At 47.9% G+C, this 25,591-nt stretch overlaps 1 protein-coding gene and 1 long non-coding RNA gene across 2 annotated transcripts in view; one reads left to right on the top strand and one right to left on the bottom strand.

Moving 5' to 3' along the window:
• LOC123750522 (serine/threonine-protein phosphatase 6 regulatory ankyrin repeat subunit C-like) overlaps nt 1–25,591 on the bottom strand; it is a 317,785-nt gene that overhangs the window by 78,585 nt on the left and 213,609 nt on the right. The window lies entirely within an intron of this gene.
• LOC138351037 (uncharacterized) lies at nt 14,419–15,016 on the top strand. Its single transcript, XR_011222341.1, has 3 exons — nt 14,419–14,510; nt 14,622–14,678; nt 14,888–15,016. It is a non-coding gene; the product is annotated as an uncharacterized lncRNA (long non-coding RNA).

Genomic DNA, 25,591 nt, shown 5'->3' with positions numbered 1-25,591 from the left:
TACACGTGCTGGTGGGTCTGGTACGGACTGTACACGTGGCTGACGTGTCTGGTACGGACTGAACACGTGGCTGACGGGTCTGGTACGGACTGTACACATGGCTGATGGGTCTGGTACGGACTGTACACGTGGCTGACGGGTCTGGTACAGACTGTACACGTGGCTGGTCGGTCTAGTACGGACTGTACACGTGGCTGACGGGTCTGGTACGGACAGTACACGTGGCTGACGGGTCTGGTACGGACTGTACACGTGGCTGACGGGTCTGGTACGGAGTGTACACGTGGCTGACGGGTCTGGTACGGACTGAACACGTGGCTGGTGGGTCTGGTACGGACTGTACACGTGGCTGACGGGTCTGGTACAGACTGTACACGTGGCTGACGGGTCTGGTACGGACTGTACACGTGGCTGACGGGTCTGGTACGGCCTGTACACGTGGCTGGTGGGTCTGTTACGGCCTGTACACGTGCTGGTGGGTCTGGTACGGAGTGTACACGTGGCTGGTGGGTCTGGTACGGACTGAACACGTGGCTGGTGGGTCTGGTACGGACTGTACACGTGGCTGGTGGGTCTGGTACGGACTGATCACCTGGCTGACGGGTCTGGTACAGACTGTACACGTGGCTGACGGGTCTGGTACGGACTGTACACGTGGCTGACGGTCTGGTACGGCCTGTACACGTGGCTGGTGGGTCTGGTACGGCCTGTACACGTGCTGGTGGGTCTGGTACGGACTGTACACGTGGCTGACGTGTCTGGTACGGACTGTACACGTGGCTGACGGGTCTGGTACGGACTGTACACGTGGCTGGTGGGTCTGGTACGGACTGTACACGTGGCTGGTGGGTCTGGTACGGACTGTACACGTAGCCGACGGGTCTGGTACAGACTGTACACGTGGCTGGTGGGTCTAGTACGGACTGTACACGTGGCTGACGGGTCTGGTACGGACTGTACACGTGGCTGACGGGTCTGGTACGGACTGTACACGTGGCTGACGGGTCTGGTACGGACTGAATACGTGGCTGGTGGGTCTGGTACGGACTGTACACGTGGCTGACGGGTCTGGTACAGACTGAACACGTGGCTGACGTGTCTGGTACGGACTGTACACGTGGCTAACGGGTCTGGTACGGGCTGTACACGTGGCTGACGGGTCTGTTACAGACTGTACACGTGACTGGTGGGTCTGGTACGGACTGTACACGTGGCTGACGCGTCTAGTACGGACTGATCACGTGGCTGGTGGGTCTGGTACGGACTGTACACGTGGCTGACGGGTCTGGTATGGACTGTACACGTGGCTGACGGGTCTGGTACGGACTGTATACGTGGCTGACGGGTCTGGTACGGACTGTAAACGTGGCTGACGCGTCTAGTACGGACTGTACACGTGGCTGACGGGTCTGGTACGGACTGCACACGTGGCTGGTGGGTCTGGTACGGACTGTACACGTGGCTGACGGGTCTGGTACGGACTGTACACGTGGCTGACGCGTCTAGTACGGACTGTACACGTGGCTGACGGGTCTGGTACGGACTGCACACGTGGCTGGTGGGTCTGGTACGGACTGTACACGTGGCTGACGGGTCTGGTACGGACTGTACACGTGGCTGACGCGTCTAGTACGGACTATACACGTGGCTGACGGGTCTGATACGGACTGTGCACGTGGCTGGTGGGTCTGGTACGGACTGTACACGTGGCTGACGGTTCTGGTACGGACTGTACACGTGGCTGATGGGTCTGGTACGGAGTGTACACGTGGCTGACGGGTCTGGTACGGACTGAACACGTGGCTCGTGGGTCTGGTACGGACTGAACACGTGGCTGGTGGGTCTGGTACGGACTGTACACGTGGCTGACGGGTCTGGTACAGACTGTACACGTGGCTGACGGGTCTGGTACGGACTGTACACGTGGCTGACGCGTCTAGTACGGACTGTACACGTGGCTGACGGGTATGGTACGGACTGCACTCGTGGCTGGTGGGTCTGGTACGGACTGTACACGTGGCTGACGGGTCTGGTACGGACTGTACACGTGGCTGACGCGTCTAGTACGGACTGTACACGTGGCTGGCGGGTCTGGTACGGACTGTACACGTGGCTGACGCGTCTAGTACGGACTATACACGTGGCTGACGGGTCTGATACGGACTGTGCACGTGGCTGGTGGGTCTGGTACGGACTGTACACGTGGCTGACGGGTCTGGTACGGACTGTACACGTGGCTGATGAGTCTGGTACGGAGTGTACACGTGGCTGAAGGGTTTGGTACGGACTGAACACGTGGCTGGTGGGTCTGGTACGGACTGAACACGGGCTGGTGGGTCTGGTACGGACTGTACACGTGGCTGACGGGTCTGGTACAGACTGTACACGTGGCTGACGGGTCTGGTACGGACTGTACACGTGGCTGACGGGTCTGGTACGGACTGTACACGTGGCTGGTGGGTCTGGTACGGACTATACACGTGGCTGGTGGGTCTGATACGGACTGTACACGTGGCTGGTGGGTCTGGTACGGACTGTACACGTAGCCGACGGGTCTGGTACAGACTGTACACGTGGCTGGTGGGTCTAGTACGGACTGTACACGTGGCTGACGGGTCTGGTACGGACTGTACACGTGGCTGACGGGTCTGGTCCGGACTGAACACGTGGCTGGTGGGTCTGGTACGGACTGTACACGTTTCTGACGGGTCTGGTACAAACTGAACACGTGGCTGACGGGTCTGGTACGGACTGTACACGTGGCTGACGGATCTGGTACGGGCTGTACACGTGGCTGTCGGGTCTGGTACGGACTGTACACGTGCCTGGTGGGTCTGGTACAGACTGTACACGTGACTGGTGGGTCTGGTACGGACTGTACACGTGGCTGACGCGTCTAGTACGGACTGATCACGTGGCTGGTGGGTCTGGTACGGACTGTACACGTGGCTGACGGGTCTGGTACGGACTGTATACGTGGCTGACGGGTCTGGTACGGACTGTACACGTGGCTGACGGGTCTGGTACGGACTGCACACGTGGCTGGTGGGTCTGGTACGGACTGTACACGTGGCTGACGGGTCTGTTATGGACTGTACACGTGGCTGACGAGTCTAGTACGGACTGTACACGTGGCTGACGGGTCTGGTACGGACTGCACACGTGGCTGGTGGGTCTGGTACGGACTGTACACGTGGCTGACGGGTCTGGTACGGACTGTACACGTGACTGACGCGTCTAGTACGGACTATACACGTGGCTGACGGGTCTGATACGGACTGTGCACGTGGCTGGTGGGTCTGGTACGGACTGTACACGTGGCTGACGGGTCTGGTACGGACTGTACACGTGGCTGGTGGGTCTGGTACGGACTGTACACGTGGCTGACGGGTCTGGTACGGACTGTACACGTGGCTGACTCGTCTAGTACGGACTGTACACGTGGCTGACGGGTCTGGTACGGACTGCACACGTGGCTGGTGGGTCTGGTACGGACTGTACACGTGGCTGACGGGTTTGGTACGGACTGTACACGTGGCTGACGCGTCTAGTACGGACTGAACACGTGGCTGACGGGTCTGGTACGGACTGCACACGTGGCTGGTGGGTCTGGTACGGACTGTATACGTGGCTGACGGGTCTGGTACGGACTGTACACGTGGCTGACGCGTCTAGTACGGACTGTACACGTGGCTGACGGGTCTGATACGGACTGTGCACGTGGCTGGTGGGTCTGGTACGGACTGTACACGTGGCTGAAGGGTCTGGTACGGAGGGTACACGTGGCTGACGGGTCTGGTACGGACTGAACACGTGGCTGGTGGGTCTGGTACGGACTGTACACGTGGCTGACGGGTCTGGTACGGAGTGTACACGTGGCTGACGGGTCTGGTACGGACTGAACACGTGGCTGGTGGGTCTGGTACGGACTGTACACGTGGCTGGTGGGTCTGGTACGGACTGTACACGTGGCTGACGGGTCTGGTACAGACTGTACACGTGGCTGACGGGTCTGGTACGGACTGTACACGTGGCTGATGGGTCTGGTACGGCCTGTACACGTGGCTGGTGGGTCTGGTACGGCCTGTACACGTGCTGGTGGGTCTGGTACGGACTGTACACGTGGCTGACGTGTCTGGTACGGACTGTACACGTGGCTGACGGGTCTGGTACGGACTGTACACATGGCTGGTGGGTCTGGTACGGACTGTACACGTGGCTGACGGGTCTGGTACAGACTGTACACGTGGCTGGTCGGTCTAGTACGGACTGTACACGTGGCTGACGGGTCTGGTACGGACTGTACACGTGGCTGACGGGTCTGGTACGGACTGTACACGTGGCTGACGGGTCTGGTACGGAGTGTACACGTTGCTAACGGGTCTGGTACGGACTGAACACGTGGCTGGTGGGTCTGGTACGGAATGTACACGTGGCTGACGGGTCTGGTACAGACTGTACACGTGGCTGACGGGTCTGGTACGGACTGTACACGTGGCTGACGGGTCTGGTACGGCCTGTACACGTGGCTGGTGGGTCAGTTACGGCCAGTACACGTGCTGGTGGGTCTGGTACGGAGTGTACACGTGGCTGGTGAGTCTGGTACGGACTGAACACGTGGCTGGTGGGTCTGGTACGGACTGTACACGTGGCTGGTGGGTCTGGTACGGACTGTACACGTGGCTGACGGGTCTGGTACAGACTGTACACGTGGCTGACGGGTCTGGTACGGACTGTACACGTGGCTGATGGTCTGGTACGGCCTGTACACGTTGCTGGTGGGTCTGGTACGGCCTGTACACGTGCTGGTTGGTCTGGTACGGACTGTACACGTGGCTGACGTGTCTGGTACGGACTGTACACGTGGCTGACAGGTCTGGTACGGACTGTACACGTGGCTGGTGGGTCTGGTACGGACTGTACACGTGGCTGGTGGGTCTGGTACGGACTGTACACGTGGCTGGTGGGTCTGGTACGGACTGTAAACGTAGCCGACGGGTCTGGTACAGACTGTACACGTGGCTGGTGGGTCTAGTACGGACTGTACACGTGGCTGACGGGTCTGGTACGGACTGTACACGTGGCTGACGGGTCTGGTACGGACTGTACACGTGGCTGACGGGTCTGGTACGGACTGAACACGTGGCTGGTGGGTCTGGTACGGACTGTACACGTGGCTGACGGGTCTGGTACAGACTGAACACGTGGCTGACGGGTCTGGTACGGACTGTACACGTGGCTGACGGGTCTGGTACGGGCTGTACACGTGGCTGACGGTCTGGTACGGCCTGTACACGTTGCTGGTGGGTCTGGTACGGCCTGTACACGTGCTGGTGGGTCTGGTACGGACTGTACACGTGGCTGACGTGTCTAGTACGGACTGTACACGTGGCTGACGGGTCTGGTACGGACTGTACACGTGGCTGGTGGGTCTGGTTCGGACTGTACACGTGGCTGGTGGGTCTGGTACGGACTGTACACGTGGCTGGTGGGTCTGGTACGGACTGTACACGTAGCCGACGGGTCTGGTACAGACTGTACACGTGGCTGGTGGGTCTAGTACGGACTGTACACGTGGCTGACGGGTCTGGTACGGACTGTACACGTGGCTGACGGGTCTGGTACAGACTGTACACGTGGCTGACGGGTCTGGTACGGACTGAACACGTGGCTGGTGGGTCTGGTACGGACTGTACACGTGGCTGACGGGTCTGGTACAGACTGAACACGTGGCTGACGGGTCTGGTACGGACTGTACACGTGGCTGACGGGTCTGGTACGGACTGTACACGTGCCTGGTGGGTCTGGTACAGACTGTACACGTGACTGGTGGGTCTGGTACGGACTGTACACGTGGCTGACGCGTCTAGTACGGACTGATCACGTGGCTGGTGGGTCTGGTACGGACTGTACACGTGGCTGACGGGTCTGGTACGGACTGTACACGTGGCTGACGGGTCTGGTACGGACTGTATACGTGGCTGACGGGTCTGGTATGGACTGTACACGTGTCTGACGCGTCTAGTACGGACTGTACACGTGGCTGACGGGTCTGGTACGGACTGCACACGTGGCTGGTGGGTCTGGTACGGACTGTACACGTGGCTGACGGGTCTGGTACGGACTGTACACGTGGCTGACGGGTCTGGTACGGACTGTACACGTGGCTGACGCGTCTAGTACGGACTATACACGTGGCTGACGGGTCTGATACGGACTGTGCACGTGGCTGGTGAGTCTGGTACGGACTGTACACGTGGCTGACGGGTCTGGTACGGACTGTACACGTGGCTGATGGGTCTGGTACGGAGTGTACACGTGGCTGACGGGTCTGGTACGGACTGAACACGTGGCTGGTGGGTCTGGTACGGACTGAACACGTGGCTGGTGGGTCTGGTACGGACTGTACACGTGGCTGACGGGTCTGGTACAGACTGTACACGTGGCTGACGGGTCTGGTACGGACTGTACACGTGGCTGACGCGTCTAGTACGGACTGTACACGTGGCTGACGGGTCTGGTACGGACTGCACTCGTGGCTGGTGGGTCTGGTACGGACTGTACACGTGGCTGACGGGTCTGGTACGGACTGTACACGTGGCTGACGCGTCTAGTACGGACTGTACACGTGGCTGACGGGTCTGGTACGGACTGCACACGTGGCTGGTGGGTCTAGTACGGACTGTACACGTGGCTGACGGGTCTGGTACGGACTGTACACGTGGCTGACGCGTCTAATACGGACTATACACGTGGCTGACGGGTCTGATACGGACTGTGCACGTGGCTGGTGGGTCTGGTACGGACTGTACACGTGGCTGACGGGTCTGGTACGGACTGTACACGTGGCTGATGAGTCTGGTACGGAGTGTACACGTGGCTGACGGGTCTGGTACGGACTGAACACGTGGCTGGTGGCTCTGGTACGGACTGAACACGTGGCTGGTGGGTCTGGTACGGACTGTACACGTGGCTGACGGGTCTGGTACAGACTGTACACGTGGCTGACGGGTCTGGTACGGACTGTACACGTGGCTGACGGGTCTGGTACGGACTGTACACGTGGCTGGTGGGTCTGGTACGGACTGTACACGTGGCTGGTGGGTCTGGTACGGACTGTACACGTGGCTGGTGGGTCTGGTACGGACTGTACACGTAGCCGACAGGTCTGGTACAGACTGTACACGTGGCTGGTGGGTCTAGTACGGACTGTACACGTGGCTGACGGGGTCTGGTACGGACTGTACACGTGGCTGACGGGTCTGGTACGGACTGAACACGTGGCTGGTGGGTCTGGTACGGACTGTACACGTGGCTGACGGGTCTGGTACAGACTGAACACGTGGCTGACGTGTCTGGTACGGACTGTACACGTGGCTGACGGGTCTGGTACGGGCTGTAAACGTGGCTGACGGGTCTGGTACGGACTGTACACGTGCCTGGTGGGTCTGGTACAGACTGTACACGTGACTGGTGAGTCTGGTACGGACTGTACACGTGGCTGACGCGTCTAGTACGGACTGATCACGTGGCTGGTGGGTCTGGTACGGACTGTACACGTGGCTGACGGGTCTGGTACGGACTGTACACGTGGCTGACGGGTCTGGTACGGACTGTATACGTGGCTGACGGGTCTGGTACGGACTGTACACGTGGCTGACGGGTCTGTTACGGACTGTACACGTGGCTGACGCGTCTAGTACGGACTGTACACGTGGCTGACGGGTCTGGTACGGACTGCACACGTGGCTGGTGGGTCTGGTACGGACTGTACACGTGGCTGACGGGTCTGGTACGGACTGTACACGTGGCTGACGCGTCTAGTACGGACTATACACGTGGCTGACGGGTCTGATACGGACTGTGCACGTGGCTGGTGGGTCTGGTACGGACTGTACACGTGGCTGACGGGTCTGGTACGGACTGTACACGTGGCTGATGGGTCTGGTACGGACTGTACACGTGGCTGACGGGTCTGGTACGGACTGAACACGTGGCTGGTGGGTCTGGTACGGACTCAACACGTGGCTGGTGGGTCTGGTACGGACTGTACACGTGGCTGACGGGTCTGGAACAGACTGTACACGTGGCTGACGGGTCTGGTACGGACTGTACACGTGGCTGACGCGTCTAGTACGGACTGTACACGTGGCTGACGGGTCTGGTACGGATTGCACACGTGGCTGGTGGGTCTGGTACGGACTGTACACGTGGCTGACGGGTCTGGTACGGACTGTACACGTGGCTGACGCGTCTAGTACGGACTGTACACGTGGCTGACGAGTCTGGTACGGAGTGCACACGTGGCTGGTGTGTCTGGTACGGACTGTACACGTGGCTGACGGGTCTGGTACGGACTGTACACGTGGCTGACGCGTCTAGTACGGACTATACACGTGGCTGACGGGTCTGATACGGACTGTGCACGTGGCTGGTGGGTCTGGTACGGACTGTACACGTGGCTGACGGGTCTGGTACGGATTGTACACGTGGCTGATGGGTCTGGTACGGAGTGTACACGTGGCTGACGGGTCTGGTACGGACTGAACACGTGGCTGGTGGGTCTGGTACGGACTGAAAACGTGGCTGGTGGGTCTGGTACGGACTGTACACGTGGCTGACGGGTCTGGTCCGGACTGTACACGTGGCTGACGCGTCTAGTACGGACTGTACACGTGGCTGACGGGTCTGGTACGGACTGCACACGTGGCTGACGGGTCTGGTCCGGACTGTACACGTGGCTGACGCGTCTAGTACGGACTGTACACGTGGCTGACGGGTCTGGTACGGACTGCACACGTGGCTGGTGGGTCTGGTACGGACTGTACACGTGGCTGACGGGTCTGGTACGGACTGTACACGTGGCTGACGCGTCTAGTACGGACTATACACGTGGCAGACGGGTCTGATACGGACTGTGCACGTGGCTGGTGGGTCTGGTACGGACTGTACACGTGGCTGACGGGTCTGGTACGGACTGTACACGTGGCTGATGGGTCTGGTACGGAGTGTACACGTGGCTGACGGGTCTGGTACGGACTGAACACGTGGCTGGTGGGTCTGGTACGGACTGAACACGTGGCTACTGGGTCTGGTACGGACTGTACACGTGGCTGACGGGTCTGGTACAGACTGTACACGTGGCTGACGGGTCTGGTACGGACTGTACACGTGGCTGACGCGTCTAGTACGGACTGTACACGTGGCTGACGGGTCTGGTACGGACTGCACTCGTGGCTGGTGGGTCTGGTACGGACTGTACACGTGGCTGACGGGTCTGGTACGGACTGTACACGTGGCTGACGCGTCTAGTACGGACTGTACACGTGGCTGACGGGTCTGGTACGGACTGCACACGTGGCTGGTGGGTCTGGTACGGACTGTACACGTGGCTGACGGGTCTGGTACGGACTGTACACGTGGCTGACGCGTCTAGTACGGACTATACACGTGGCTGACGGGTCTGATACGGACTGTGCACGTGGCTGGTGGGTCTGGTACGGACTATACACGTGGCTGACGGGTCTGATACGGACTGTGCACGTGGCTGGTGGGTCTGGTACGGACTGTACACGTGGCTGACGGGTCTGGTACGGACTGTACACGTGGCTGATGGGTCTGGTACGGACTGTACACGTGGCTGACGGGTCTGGTACGGACTGAACACGTGGCTGGTGGGTCTGGTACGGACTCAACACGTGGCTGGTGGGTCTGGTACGGACTGTACACGTGGCTGACGGGTCTGGAACAGACTGTACACGTGGCTGACGGGTCTGGTACGGACTGTACACGTGGCTGACGCGTCTAGTACGGACTGTACACGTGGCTGACGGGTCTGGTACGGATTGCACACGTGGCTGGTGGGTCTGGTACGGACTGTACACGTGGCTGACGGGTCTGGTACGGACTGTACACGTGGCTGACGCGTCTAGTACGGACTGTACACGTGGCTGACGAGTCTGGTACGGACTGCACACGTGGCTGGTGTGTCTGGTACGGACTGTACACGTGGCTGACGGGTCTGGTACGGACTGTACACGTGGCTGACGCGTCTAGGTCGGACTATACACGTGGCTGACGGGTCTGATACGGACTGTGCACGTGGCTGGTGGGTCTGGTACGGACTGTACACGTGGCTGACGGGTCTGGTACGGATTGTACACGTGGCTGATGGGTCTGGTACGGAGTGTACACGTGGCTGACGGGTCTGGTACGGACTGAACACGTGGCTGGTGGGTCTGGTACGGACTGAAAACGTGGCTGGTGGGTCTGGTACGGACTGTACACGTGGCTGACGGGTCTGGTCCGGACTGTACACGTGGCTGACGCGTCTAGTACGGACTGTACACGTGGCTGACGGGTCTGGTACGGACTGCACACGTGGCTGACGGGTCTGGTCCGGACTGTACACGTGGCTGACGCGTCTAGTACGGACTGTACACGTGGCTGACGGGTCTGGTACGGACTGCACACGTGGCTGGTGGGTCTGGTACGGACTGTACACGTGGCTGACGGGTCTGGTACGGACTGTACACGTGGCTGACGCGTCTAGTACGGACTATACACGTGGCAGACGGGTCTGATACGGACTGTGCACGTGGCTGGTGGGTCTGGTACGGACTGTACACGTGGCTGACGGGTCTGGTACGGACTGTACACGTGGCTGATGGGTCTGGTACGGAGTGTACACGTGGCTGACGGGTCTGGTACGGACTGAACACGTGGCTGGTGGGTCTGGTACGGACTGAACACGTGGCTACTGGGTCTGGTACGGACTGTACACGTGGCTGACGGGTCTGGTACAGACTGTACACGTGGCTGACGGGTCTGGTACGGACTGTACACGTGGCTGACGCGTCTAGTACGGACTGTACACGTGGCTGACGGGTCTGGTACGGACTGCACTCGTGGCTGGTGGGTCTGGTACGGACTGTACACGTGGCTGACGGGTCTGGTACGGACTGTACACGTGGCTGACGCGTCTAGTACGGACTGTACACGTGGCTGACGGGTCTGGTACGGACTGCACACGTGGCTGGTGGGTCTGGTACGGACTGTACACGTGGCTGACGGGTCTGGTACGGACTGTACACGTGGCTGACGCGTCTAGTACGGACTATACACGTGGCAGACGGGTCTGATACGGACTGTGCACGTGGCTGGTGGGTCTGGTACGGACTGTACACGTGGCTGACGGGTCTGGTACGGACTGTACACGTGGCTGGTGAGTCTGGTACGGAGTGTACACGTGGCTGACGGGTCTGGTACGGACTGAACACGTGGCTGGTGGGTCTGGTACGGACTGTACACGTGGCTGGTGGGTCTGGTACGGACTGTACACGTAGCCGACGGGTCTGGTACAGACTGTACACGTGGCTGGTGGGTCTAGTACGGACTGTACACGTGGCTGACGGGTCTGGTACGGACTGTACACGTGGCTGACGGGTCTGGTACGGACTGAACACGTGGCTGGTGGGTCTGGTACGGACTGTACACGTGGCTGACGGGTCTGGTACAGACTGAACACGTGGCTGACGGGTCTGGTACGGACTGTACACGTGGCTGACGGGTCTGGTACGGGCTGTACACGTGGCTGACGGGTCTGGTACGGACTGTACACGTGCCTGGTGGGTCTGGTACAGACTGTACACGTGACTGGTGGGTCTGGTACGGACTGTACACGTGGCTGACGCGTCTAGTACGGACTGATCACGTGGCTGGTGGGTCTGGTACGGACTGTACACGTGGCTGACGGGTCTGGTACGGACTGTACACGTGGCTGACGGGTCTAGTACGGACTGTATACGTGGCTGACGGGTCTGGTACGGACTGTACACGTGGCTGACGCGTCTAGTACGGACTGTACACGTGGCTGACGGGTCTGGTACGGACTGCACACGTGGCTGGTGGGTCTGGTACGGACTGTACACGTGGCTGACGGGTCTGTTACGGACTGTACACGTGGCTGACGCGTCTAGTACGGACTGTACACGTGGCTGACGGGTCTGGTACGGACTGCACACGTGGCTGGTGGGTCTGGTACGGACTGTACACGTGGCTGACGGGTCTGGTACGGACTGTACACGTGGCTGACGCGTCTAGTACGGACTATACACGTGGCTGACGGGTCTGATACGGACTGTGCACGTGGCTGGTGGGTCTGGTACGGACTGTACACGTGGCTGACGGGTCTGGTACGGACTGTACACGTGGCTGATGGGTCTAGTACGGACTGTACACGTGGCTGACGGGTCTGGTACGGACTGAACACGTGGCTGGTGGGTCTGGTACGGACTCAACACGTGGCTGGTGGGTCTGGTACGGACTGTACACGTGGCTGACGGGTCTGGAACAGACTGTACACGTGGCTGACGGGTCTGGTACGGACTGTACACGTGGCTGACGCGTCTAGTACGGACTGTACACGTGGCTGACGGGTCTGGTACGGATTGCACACGTGGCTGGTGGGTCTGGTACGGACTGTACACGTGGCTGACGGGTCTGGTACGGACTGTACACGTGGCTGACGCGTCTAGTACGGACTGTACACGTGGCTGACGGGTCTGGTACGGACTGCACACGTGGCTGGTGTGTCTGGTACGGACTGTACACGTGGCTGACGGGTCTGGTACGGACTGTACACGTGGCTGACGCGTCTAGTACGGACTATACACGTGGCTGACGGGTCTGATACGGACTGTGCACGTGGCTGGTGGGTCTGGTACGGACTGTACACGTGGCTGACGGGTCTGGTACGGATTGTACACGTGGCTGATGGGTCTGGTACGGAGTGTACACGTGGCTGACGGGTCTGGTACGGACTGAACACGTGGCTGGTGGGTCTGGTACGGACTGAACACGTGGCTGGTGGGTCTGGTACGGACTGTACACGTGGCTGACGGGTCTGGTACAGACTGTACACGTGGCTGACGGGTCTGGTACGGACTGTACACGTGGCTGACAGTAGTAGGGATGACATCTCACAAACGATATTTTTTTTTGGCGAGAGGACCCCTGTGAGTCGTACGACTCACAGACGATATTTTTTTTTTGGCCAGAGGACCCCTGTGAGATGTACATCTCACAGACGATATTTTTTTTTTTCTGGGAAATATCCCGCGTGTGAGCCAGGGTTTTCAGGTAAATTTTGTCAGTCACAGATTTTAGAAGTAAGGATTTCTTATGATGAAAATAATTTCCGAGACTTAGAAGTTTGTTAAGGTCTTATGGGAGAAATTCAAATATCGTATGTAGCGCTTTAGGGTTTCCAGGATAACTCTACGGACATATTTTACATGTTTTCAACTTACAAAAATCGTCTATGTAAGCCATAGTTTTCAGGTAAATTTAGAAAATCCCGTGTGTGAGCCAGGGTTTTCAGTTCTCGTACCTCACATCACCTCCCTCCCCCCTTACCTCGCAATCTCTCGCGTCACCTTTATTTACCTTAGGCCCGGCCAGCCAGACGCTTCGTGTAGGTCGCCTCTTATCTTATCTTATCTTCTCCATAATATCTGGACCGTCCCTCCTCTCTCTCTCTCTTCATATTATTCCCTCTTCCTATTTTTCTGACATACTAATGTTTTATTCCTTTTTCATTAACCAGTCAGTTTTATACAAATCAACCGAAGCATCTCAATGTAACCTTTAATACTGAAACTGTCTCAGAGACTAACTAAGCTGGCCCCAGCTACCTGCCCCAGGCTATCTGCCCGAGGCAATCATCACCTGATTACCTGCCCAGACATCTACCAGTCATTGTCAGCGTTCGCCACCGTAATAATTTATATATATACATTAGGCGTTAATAAAACTTATTTATTTATTTATTTATAATTTATTTAGTCATCTAATTCTTAGTTTACACAATTTATAATAAAAGAGTTTATTCCCAGTATTCGCCAATCATTCTCGCTATTAATAAAACAGCCAAACGCTCACTCAGGGGCACACTATCGTTATTACGCTCATTCAGGGGCCCCTCAGATCGCCTAAGGCCAAAGTCTCAGAGGTCTACACTTTCAGTCAGCATTCAATCTTCATCCTGTTCACAAGGTTCCCCCAGTCTAGTCATATCATCATGTCAGTGTGTCCTCTGTGCCTGTCTCCTCTCAACAACGAAATCGTGCATGTGTGTCAAACTCAGTGTTTAACATGCCTAGGTGAAATGTCTATCAACGCTCTTCAAGAATGCAGACTGTACTGTATAGGATGCAACGGGCCTACACCGCCTGGACATTTTGACGTAACCTGTACCAGTTGTGGACAACTCTATTGTGCAAATCGTAAGTACCGCTTTTTCTCGCACATTCAATAAACTTTCAAAGAAAATATATATCCGAAACACACATACATACATACTGACAGTCAATTTATATATATTATTCTCATTTCAGTTCATGGTTCTACTTCCTGCCCGTACTGTCGTTTCTCCGTTAACCGGGAACCTCCCACCGAAGCCAGAAACGTCATTGAACCTCCACCCAAACGCCGTCGCATCATAAATAACCGTACGTTTTCACAATAATTTTCGTAATTTAAAAAGTTAATAATTATATATTTTTTAAACAAGTGTATAAATAAGTAATATATACTCATACAGAAAAATGTTTCCATTACAGGAGTTCCTATTCGTGATCAAGAGAATCTCATACTTGGTGGAATCAACATCCCAGCTCGTAAGTAATATTATTATTTATCTGTAATTCAGTTTTTCCTCTTATTTAGACTTTTTGTTTTTCCTCTTAATAATAAATCCTCTTATTTACACGATATTTTCCTCTTAAAGTTACAAACATTGTTTTCCTATTAAGGTTTTCAAATCCTCTTAATGTTTTCAAATTTGCTTTCCTCTTAATGTTTATTCATTGCTAATATTATGTTACAGAATCGCCCCTGGATTCAACCCAACCCTCTGAGTGGAGCACGCCTGTACGCAGTCAACCCCAGCTGTCCCAGGAGCTAGAAGAAGATGCACCAGACGGCAACCAGCAGGCATCCTCAGATGAAGAAGAAGAAGAAGACAATCAACCCCCTGTTCACGACATATCAGATGAAGAAGTCAACGCTCTAGATTCCCCAGAGGTACTTAACTTAGATAACGTTGTTCCGCGAGTGTTAGAAGTCATACGCCATTTCGAAGGATCATTCTCGAGACATTCTTTCTCCATTCCTGGTCATTTAGACGCCGACCCCAGCTTATATATAAATAGGTATAGCGATTTTTTTATAGAATATATAGACAATCAGTTCAGACAAATACAGGAAGAATTCCCTCCCTCATTTCACATTTACCCTGATGTAAGCCTAATTTTGCAAAAACTTAATCATGCCGACAATCAATATGAAATATTAGACGAAGTATTTTCAATTAGAGGCGAAACTCAGACTGTTACACAGGAAGAGGTGGAAGTTCTTGTAAATTCATGGGTTGACGAAATGTCTGCTAAAATTGACGAATGCCTAAAAAATGTCCAATCCTCAAGTGTAGGAATTCATTCCATGTCAGGCTTTGCCATTAATTTTTCATATATTCGCCACCCTATGCACCTTGGATCTTACGTACCATATCCTGCAAAATTAAGGGGTAAAGAATCAGTATTTAATCCTGAAAGTGAAGGAGATGAGTGTTTGTTACAGTGCATTGCAGCGTATAAAAACTTAGCATTGGGCAGGACCATGGATAACGTTAGAAAATATTACAAAAACCTTCGATGGTGTAGAAGATTCGTAGTATGGGCAGATGAAATCAGATTCCCCGTATCATTTGATAACCTTAAGAAAATAGAGAAGCTTAACAAAATTTCTATTTATATTTATACAATAACTCATGAAAGTAACAGATACTATCTTAGTTTAGCTAGGAAAAGCCAGGAAAAGTATGTAGATAAAGTTCCTTTGTTGTTATTAGAAGGCAAGCATCTTTGTCTGATCAAGGACTTTGATAAATTTGTAAAGAATATTAACCATAACTACGGAAGGATTCCTGACACTCATAAATTCTGCAAAATTTGCCTTTTGCATGCCCCCTTAGATGAAATTCAGGCTCACGAAGAGTCATGCACTGTATCCCAAGTATTTTCGTTCTATAATGCTAATGATAAAATCAGTTTTAAAAATTACGGTAGGACCTATAGCCCAACTCACACCGCCTATTACGATTTTGAATGTCTATTAGACCGTCAAAATCCTAGAGGCATGGTGGAATGTAAGCATAAAGCAATTGCTTATGCTTACATGATTTTAGACAGGGAATTCAATGTCGTAGAAACGTATTCATACGTAGGCCCAGACGCGGTCAATCATTTTATTACAAAGCTAGAAGCCTCATGGAAAGCTATCCATGCTCAGCTCCCCAACTTCCCTAAGAACTTGTCTAGAGAACAGGAAAGAATGTTTCAAAGACAAAATACGTGTCAATTGTGTCATCAAACTTTCAAAAATAAGAAAGATAAACATAGACATCATAATCATGCTATTCAGGAAAATAATTACTTAGGTGCTTATTGTGCTCGTTGCAATTTACAATGTAAAAATACTCGTAGATACTTGACCACATTTTCCCATAATGCTGCCTATGATCTGGGAATTATACTTAAAGAACTGTCCAAAAATCCTCACCGCGATGTAGAAATTCTAACCAAGGAAGGATTGAAATTTATGCAAGTCATCATAGGTAAACTTAAATTCCTAGATAGCCTAGCTCTCCTTAATGGGTCATTAGGAACTTTAGCAAGCGAGCACGTTGCCAGTAAGAAACCCACCAAGTACACTGAACACATACTAAATGGCGTATCCGATGAAGCTAAAGCTCTGTTAATTAAAGGTAAACAAAGCCTATGTTATGATTATATTTCTTCCATGGACGTGTTAGACGAACCTCAGCTCCCTTCGCGAGATAAGTTTTACAATGTTTTACATGACTCTCCACTGTCTGAAGAAGATTATAACAATGCTCTTAAAGTATTTAATTTAGGGAACTGTACAAACATCAAGGATTACCTCATGTTATATTTAAAAGTTGACGTAGGAATGCTAGTTGATATATTTACACTTTGGCGAACATCACTGAAAGAAATTTATGAACTAGATATTGTTTTCTATGTATCACTTCCTAGTTATGCTTGGGACGCGTTCTTATTTAAATCAAAAGTTGTACTTGACTATGTGTATGATCAGAATATATATGATTTGTTGAGAAGGAATCTTAGAGGGGGGTTCACATCTTCCATAAGACAATTTACACAGGCTGTTAACGAGCACACTACATCTAACCCTAGCTCTGATGACGATACTCACATTTTGTACCTCGACTTTAACAGCCTATATGCAGCGTGCATGGCTGAGGTACTTCCCCAGGGAGGGATTAGACAATTAACTGACCTTGAGCGGGATACCTTATTAGGGCAAGGGTTACAACATATCCCCTGTGATCAAGACAAAGGCTATTGGATTTTATGCGATACAAAACATGTATCTCCCGAGGTAGCTAGGTATACTGATGATCTGCCCCTTGTACTGTCTCATACTAATATAACTGAGGAGTTTTTGTCAGAGTACAGTAAGAAAACCCTTAATGATGAAAAACGTAAGCTCCCACCTAAAAATACTAAGTTAATTGCATCCCACTTGCCCCAAAACAACTACTTAGTGAGCCTTGATTTCCTGCAATTGCTATTAAAACTTGGACTAGAAGTTGAACGAGTAAAAACAATCTATGAATTTAAACATGCTCCCTATTTAAAAGATTTTATTTCAACCAACATTCGAGAACGAGCCAATACCACCTGTAAAGTTAAAGAAAAAGCTTTTAAACTCATAAGTAATAGTCTGTACGGGAAATCAATGACAAATATATCTAGATATGCTAATACTCACCATCTAGTAACGACAAAACATTCATTCTTAACTCATGCAAGAAACCCTTTGTATAAACGAGCTGTCTCTTTAGGTCAAGATAGGGTTCTCTGTACAGTAATGAAAGACATCCTTAAAGTTACCACTCCTTCTTACATGGGATATCAGATCTTGCAGATAGCCAAGAGGCGTTTATACGAGTTCTGGTATAATGTAGTTAAAGCCCATTATGGGGAGAGAGCTAGACTAATTTATACAGATACAGACTCATTCATATTTACTCTGACCTGTAAAGATGCTTTCCAAGTAATGACAAAAGCTCCTCTAGTAGATTATATGGATTTCAGTAATTTTGACAAAGATCATCCCATGTATTCTGCTACTCGCAAAGGTGAATTAGGACTCCTCAAGTCAGAAGTAAAGCAGAAAATTATAACTGAATTAATTGCACTCAAGCCTAAAACTTATTCTCTCCTAACCCTTGATAATGAACATTTATGTAAATGTAAAGGGATTCCTTATCACCAACAAAAGAAAATAACACATGCATCTTTTCAGAACACATTAGAGACAAATACTACTTTTAATTTTGTATCCCGATCCATTCGTAATGTTAATGGACAGATATGCACGTGTAAAACAACTAAGCGCGGTCTGTCAGCTTTTGATGACAAGAGGTACCTCATTAGTCCCACAGAGTCATTAGCTTACGGTCACCCAGACATTCCAGAGCGTGAGGTACAGGAAGAGGTACAGGTAGAGGAAGAGGTGCAGGTAGAGGAAGAGGTGCAGGTAGAGGAAGAGGTGCAGGTAGAGGATCCAGTAATTGTAGATAATCCCCAACCAAGACGTCAATTGTTCCCCATTTTTAATCTTTGGGAAAAGCGGGATAGAGTCGCTCAGCAATTATTCCCTAACAACAACTAAGTCTGATACTGTATTGTCTATGTATTATCTATAACTATATTCAAATGTCTATGATATTGTATTGGCTATGATTTGTTACTGTATTTGATATGAAATGACTATGATATGACTATAATTTATTTTGTTACTGTATTGGATATGATTTGTTACTGTATTGGATATGATCAAATGTCTATAATAATGTATATTCTATGATTTTGTTACTGTATTGGATATGAAAATGACTAAGATATGACTATAATTTATTTTATTACTGTATTTGATATGTTCAAATTGCTATTTTAAGACTATGATTTATTTGTTACTGTACTGGCTATGATTTGTTACTGTATTTAATATGAAATGACTATGATTTAATGTCTATGATATTTTGACATTGTATATTCTATGATTTTATTACTGTATTGGTTATGTTATGACTATGATTTATTGGCTATGTTTAAATAAAAACTCGAATGTAGATTTCGTTTAAATACTCCTTTCATTATATATTTGTAGTTAGTCTATTGAATCCTAGCAACATGGAAGGGCAGAAAAAAGTTATTACTGAATCCCAGTTGAATATATTTAGTGAACCATCAAGAATTATTATTGCTGGATTTTCAAATGGTGGGAAGAGCTATTTATGTGCTAAAATGATAGAGAAATATCAGCAGAACTTTGCAAAAATAATTATCTGTGGAAGCGGGTATAAAGAGTTGAGAACTAATCCACTTATTAAACATAAGATATCTTTTTACTCTGAAATTGTAAACCCTTTAGATGATCGTGATCCAGAGGACACATCTCATATATTAGTTGTTTATGATGACTTGTATGTTGAATCTACAAACTCTAAAATAGTAAGTGATATATTTACTAAGGGACGGCATGAGAACATCTCTGTTATTTTTATAACCCAAAATATATTTTTCAGTGGGAAATTTTCTAGATCTATAAGTTTAAATGCTTCTCATTTTATTCTGCTTAAATCAAGAGACTTGTCCCAGATAGAAACATTAGGCAGACAAATATTCGGAAAACAAGATGCCAAGAAATTTTTAGATATATATAAGAAAGTGATTTCTCGACAGTATGGGTATTTACTTGTTGACTTGGGCGTTAAAACACCTGAATCCATAATATTTAGGGGAAATATTGTAAATGAACCCCCATATGAAATAGTGTATCAATGGTGAACATTACACAAACTCTTAATAAGATATACAATGACCCCAAGTCCATAGGTGGGTTTGGTGGCGTTTTAAAATTGTATAAGGCTGCAAAGAAAACAATCCCTGAAATAACTATAAAAGATGTGAAAGACTATTTAAAAACGTCTAATGCATATACCTTACATCTATTAAAAAAACGTAAATTTAAACGAAGACGTATCTTAGCACCTAGACCTAAAGCTTTCTTTACCAGTGACTTGGCTGATATGACATTGTTAGCTAAACACAACAATGATATTAAATATTTATTAGTTTGTGTTGATATATTTTCAAGGTTTGCACATGTAGTTCCACTATCCACTAAATCAGGTCAGAGTGTAAGTGAAGCCATGAAAGCTGTTCTGGATTTACCTTCATCAAAAGGTGTAAGGAAGCTTAACACTGATAAGGGTGGTGAATTCTATAATAAATATATGAAACGATTGTTAGACAGTAAAAACATTGATCTGTACAGTGTATTTTCTCAGGAAACTAAAGCCAGCATTGCAGAGAGATTTATAAGAACATTGAAAACTAAGATATATAAATATTTAACGGCTTATAACACCTTAACCTATATAAATGTTTTACCTGATATGGTTAAAACGTATAATAGAACACCACATAGAGGATTAAAGGGGAAAATACCTATTGATGTACATGCTTTATCTTCGCCTCAAGATGTGACTAGGCAATTTAAGCTCATGTATAAAGGAGAGCAGCAGACTAAGCCACGCATCAGTAATCATCTGTCTGTAGGAGATACAGTACGGCTTGCCTTATCTAATCGTATTTCAAAGTTCAAAAGAGGTTTTCATCAACAGAACACTAAGGAAATATTTACAATTGCTCAAATTGATACTAAACAACCCGTGCCTTTATATTATCTAAAGGACTTAAATAATAGACTTATAGAAGGCGGATTTTATAGAGAGGAGATGACTCCCACCTAGTTGTCAGATACATTTGAAATTGAGAGAATTATAAGTAAACGTAAAGTTGGTAATACTACTTTATATAAAGTTAGATACGTCGGTTACGACAGTTCATTTGATCAGTGGGTGAATTCAGATGACGTGAAGAAACTATGAAGAAGCAGCCCTTAGTTAGCAAGTATCGTGGATTTATTGAACTATTAGCTAGATTAGGTTATAATTCTAGGAAAAAGTTAATTAAGACTCTTAAAAAGGAACATATACTTTGCTTATCAGAAATATTTAATAATTTCTTAAAAAATAAAATTGAAGTTGGGAAGCCTATTTTAAAGAGACTTTCTAAATATAGAGCTCTACTCCATACATTAGCCTGTAAGAAGAAGGCTATTTCACTCAAGAAAGACATATTAACAAGTAAAAGAGGAGGTAATTTATTGGGCATTTTACTTCCCATAGCTATAAATTTCATTTCAAGGCTATTTAATAAGGAATAATGAAAGAATTCTATCTTGTACCACGAAAAGCTATTGATCAACAGAAGCCTACGGCAGTAAGTGTTGAGAAGCCTACGATGACAGAGAGAACAAATCCTGTTATACAATACTTGATAGACTTAAGATTAAAGCTTAAGGATTATGATTTTGCTGTCTCCTTGTTAAATTATTTTAATACAACTGGACTTGTAAAGTGGGATGAGGAAGGGAACATTACATCGCCAGTTACTGGGATCAATATTGTTGATGACGTTATAGGCAGGATGTGCACTCCGAAATTGTTATTCCCAGAAGATAAACTGCGTATAGCAAAGTTGTTTTTCTCTTTGACCTCTACACCTAAGAATTTATTTAGAAATGTAGATGCGAAAAATCAAGTGTTTTCTCCTCCAAGTTTGAAGAGGAAGATCAAGGCTGGAGATGAGGGAGAGTCTACCTGGATACCATATTAAGGTGAGTTTCTGTTTATTTTTTATCATTTACTATTAGTCTACAGGATGGATAGTTACGTTATATATGCAGCGAGTAACTCTGATACTGATGTATTTAAAAACAATGCTCCCAATGCTTTTGAAAATAGATTACATAATCAGCTGCCTTTAGACCCGAATAAAGCTTATGAAGTGTGCCTGAAGAATATATTCCTGCCTCCATCTTATTTCGCTGTTAGGAGGAATGACCCGGAAAGTTTTATTTCAGTTCAACTTCTAGTGTCTAATAAAAATTTATCTGATTTGAGTACGGTGAATACATCTTTCACTTTAAAGTCGGATATTTTAGCCAGTGATAATTGCATAGAGCTAACGACTATTTTAAATAGAGAAATTTCTACTATATTTTCAAAAGGTTCACTGAGTTTTATAGGACCCGTACTTAATTATAATTTCCCAGATCACGGGGACGTTTATATGAAATATGATTCGAGTATTAATCGAATTAAGTTTAATGCAGCATTTAGTGAGAAGTTGTTAAAATTATTTATTACAAAGGATGGAAAATTAGTTGTTCGAATTTCTTTATCTTTCGGTCGAAATATATGTAAAGTTATTGGAGCTGAAGTAGGTAAAGCCTATGATATTTTTATTATGAATAAGCTACCTAATAACAGGTTATCTGTACAAGATACATGCTATTATCATCCTAGGCCAGGAGGCCGTATAGATTTCTTGTGTGTATATTGTGATAAGGTGCAGCCAACCATGTTTGGTAATCAGATTGTAAATATTTTGGATGTTGTTTCGTTTCAAAGTAATGTAACACACAGGAAATTATATAAACCTTTAAATACGACTAATATTGATGGCATCAGTATTAGATTAACAGATCAAGATGGGGAGCCTGTATATTTTGAAAAGGATGGATGTACGATTGCAGTATTACATATTAGACCCGTTGATATATAATGGCATGAGTAGAGGGAGTTTATCATTCTCTCTTGGCCTGTTTAAACATGAGGGTCGGGTTTGCGCCGCTGTCTGTTGACGAGGTAGGGCGATTTATCGCTCCTCGAGGGAAGAGAGGTGGAGCACTGGGCGATATTACTGTTTTTGATAGAAGACATTTAAGAGGAGGTGGAATATTAAGTTTCTTAACTGGTCTAGCTCGTAGAGCAACTCCTTTCCTATTAAAAACTATTATGCCAGCTGCATTGACAATGGGACAGAATGTTTTGCAGGATATAAATGCAGGCCAAGGTACTTTGAAAGATTCAATTAGAAAACGCGGTATGGAAACATTGAAAAGTATAGGTCCTAAATTGTTAGCAGGTGGCCGAATAACGAAAAGAAAAACGAAAAGACCTGTCTATATAAAGAAAATGGATAGATATAAAGATGTGTTTTCATAAAACAGTACTAATTGTATGCTAGATGCAAACATGATGAGTGTAAATGCTCCTAGTGCAGCATTGCAAGTTCCTTTAGAAAATTATACAGCTGCTATAAGCGATGGCTTTCCTAAAGTTAGTCCTCATAGAATGGTTGAAAGTACGATATTTTCAAGACAGACACAGGATATTTTACCTGTGAATTCAAGTATTAACAATAAATTTAAAGACTCTTATATTGAATTCCGTATCCCGGGAGTTAAGGGTCAATTTATTGATCTTTCGAGCTTGACGCTAGAACTGATGGTTGAATTAACGGGACCTGACGGAATTACGGCTTTAGCGGATATTAAAAATGCATCAATAGTCAATGGTTTGTCCCAGACAATGTTTAAAGCTGTAACTGTTTATTTAAATGAGCAAGTGGTGGAAACTAATTCACTATTTTCATATTTATCATATGTAAAGCTAATGACGACGCTTTTTGAATGTAAAGCTGAAAGATTTAAAGAACTGACGTATTTCTATAATGATGTTTTTCCTGAAAAATATGATGTAGATTATTTTAAGAATGCCTCAGAAGACCTTAAATCTAGATTTGTAAAGTTAAAAACTGAGGGAGTAAATTGTTGCTTTAAACTGCTATTGGACATTACAACTTTGAGCGAATATCTTTTGGATGGAATTGATATTCGTTTGAGATTAGAACTTAACAGCGATCCGTGGGTTATAAACAGTATTGAATCTGGATATAAGTTTAACATAAAACTAGCTAGAATGTGGATTGATCGGATAACTCCATTTGCATCTGGATTGGAGGCTATTAATAGAGCTTTGGGTGAACAAAATACGCCAGTTACATATACGTTTGATAAGACACTCCACAAGACGTTCATTCTTGGTAATGGGCAGCAGAGATTAAGTATTGACCAGCCATGGGGGAGCATTATCCCAGATAAATTATTTATTATGATGATGGATATGGAAGCAATATCAGGAGCGTATACACTTAATCCACTTTATTTCGAACACTGCGATTTATCTAATGTATATATTACACGTGATGGGACAAACTTATTTAATATAACTTGCAAGTTCCCGAATAAATGTTCGAAACTATACTACGAGACTCAAAATACAGTAGGCTTTAATGCTTGCAATACCTTGACATATAATTCATTTATAAAAGGAAGAACGTTACTGGCATTTAGACTAACGCCTGAGGAATTGAGAGATACCCTTCCTATAGAGGCTTCGGGCAACCTGAGAATTACATTAGAATTTGCTGTTCCAGCGAAATCAAATAAAGTTAATTTTTTATTCGGAATTACAACGGGAGTATTGAGAATTTATTCTGATAGGCGAGTTGTGTGTGATACAAGAGCATGAACTGCAAACAAATTAATACGGCATTGAACAATATGAAAGGTAGTAAAGCTAAATATATTGGATGCTATTTAGCGACAGATATATATAGAATAATGAAGCAAATACGGGATAAACCGATTATGTTTATAATAAATACCTTAGGAAGAGACTCTAAGGAAGTAATGGGTCACTGGATTGCTGTATATAAATCTAAACGGAAAATAGTTATACTCGATTCATATGGAATAAATGTGTATTCGCCATACATTTCGGAGTTTTTAAATTATTATAAAGACTGTGATGTATACACGTTTACAGAGAGACTTCAGAGTTTAAATACTTACGTATGCGGGCTATATGCGATGTTTTTCTGTTACCATCTTTCAAACAAGGATCTAAAAACTGCAATAAAGCTATTTGAAACTAGTTTTACTTATGGAGAATGTATGCAGAATGATAGGAACGTAATGAGGCTATCTTATGCTTTATTTAAAAATATGCCGAGCTGCTATGAAACGCTGTGTTATGATAAGAGCGATATTTGTTGGAAAATGTGCTTGGAGACGACTGGCTGAATGAGGCTATAACAAATTATCTAACGGAAAATGGTGAGTACATTTGTTTCGAGGTTTTATGTGTCTGATAAATATTGTACATGTGTAAACGCTATCTGAAACTGTTATTCTTTATTTACAGAGATGAAGAGTGAATAGGACGGATATTATACAAGCGGATTGAGGAGCGAGCTTCTTAGAACTTCGGGCTAAATGAATCGTTTATTATAAATTGTGTAAACTATGAATTAGATGACTAAATAAATTATAAATAAATAAATAAGTTTTATTAACGCCTAATGTATATATATAAATTATTACGGTGGCGAACGCTGACAATGACTGGTAGATGTCTGGGCAGGTAATCAGGTGATGATTGCCTCGGGCAGATAGCCTGGGGCAGGTAGCTGGGGCCAGCTTAGTTAGTCTCTGAGGCAGT

This window comes from Procambarus clarkii, chromosome 5 (assembly GCF_040958095.1).
Source record: "Procambarus clarkii isolate CNS0578487 chromosome 5, FALCON_Pclarkii_2.0, whole genome shotgun sequence".
Taxonomy (NCBI): Eukaryota; Metazoa; Arthropoda; class Malacostraca; order Decapoda; family Cambaridae; genus Procambarus; species Procambarus clarkii.
Note: the sequence above shows the minus strand (reverse complement) of the source record. Positions and strands in the feature narration are given on the sequence as shown.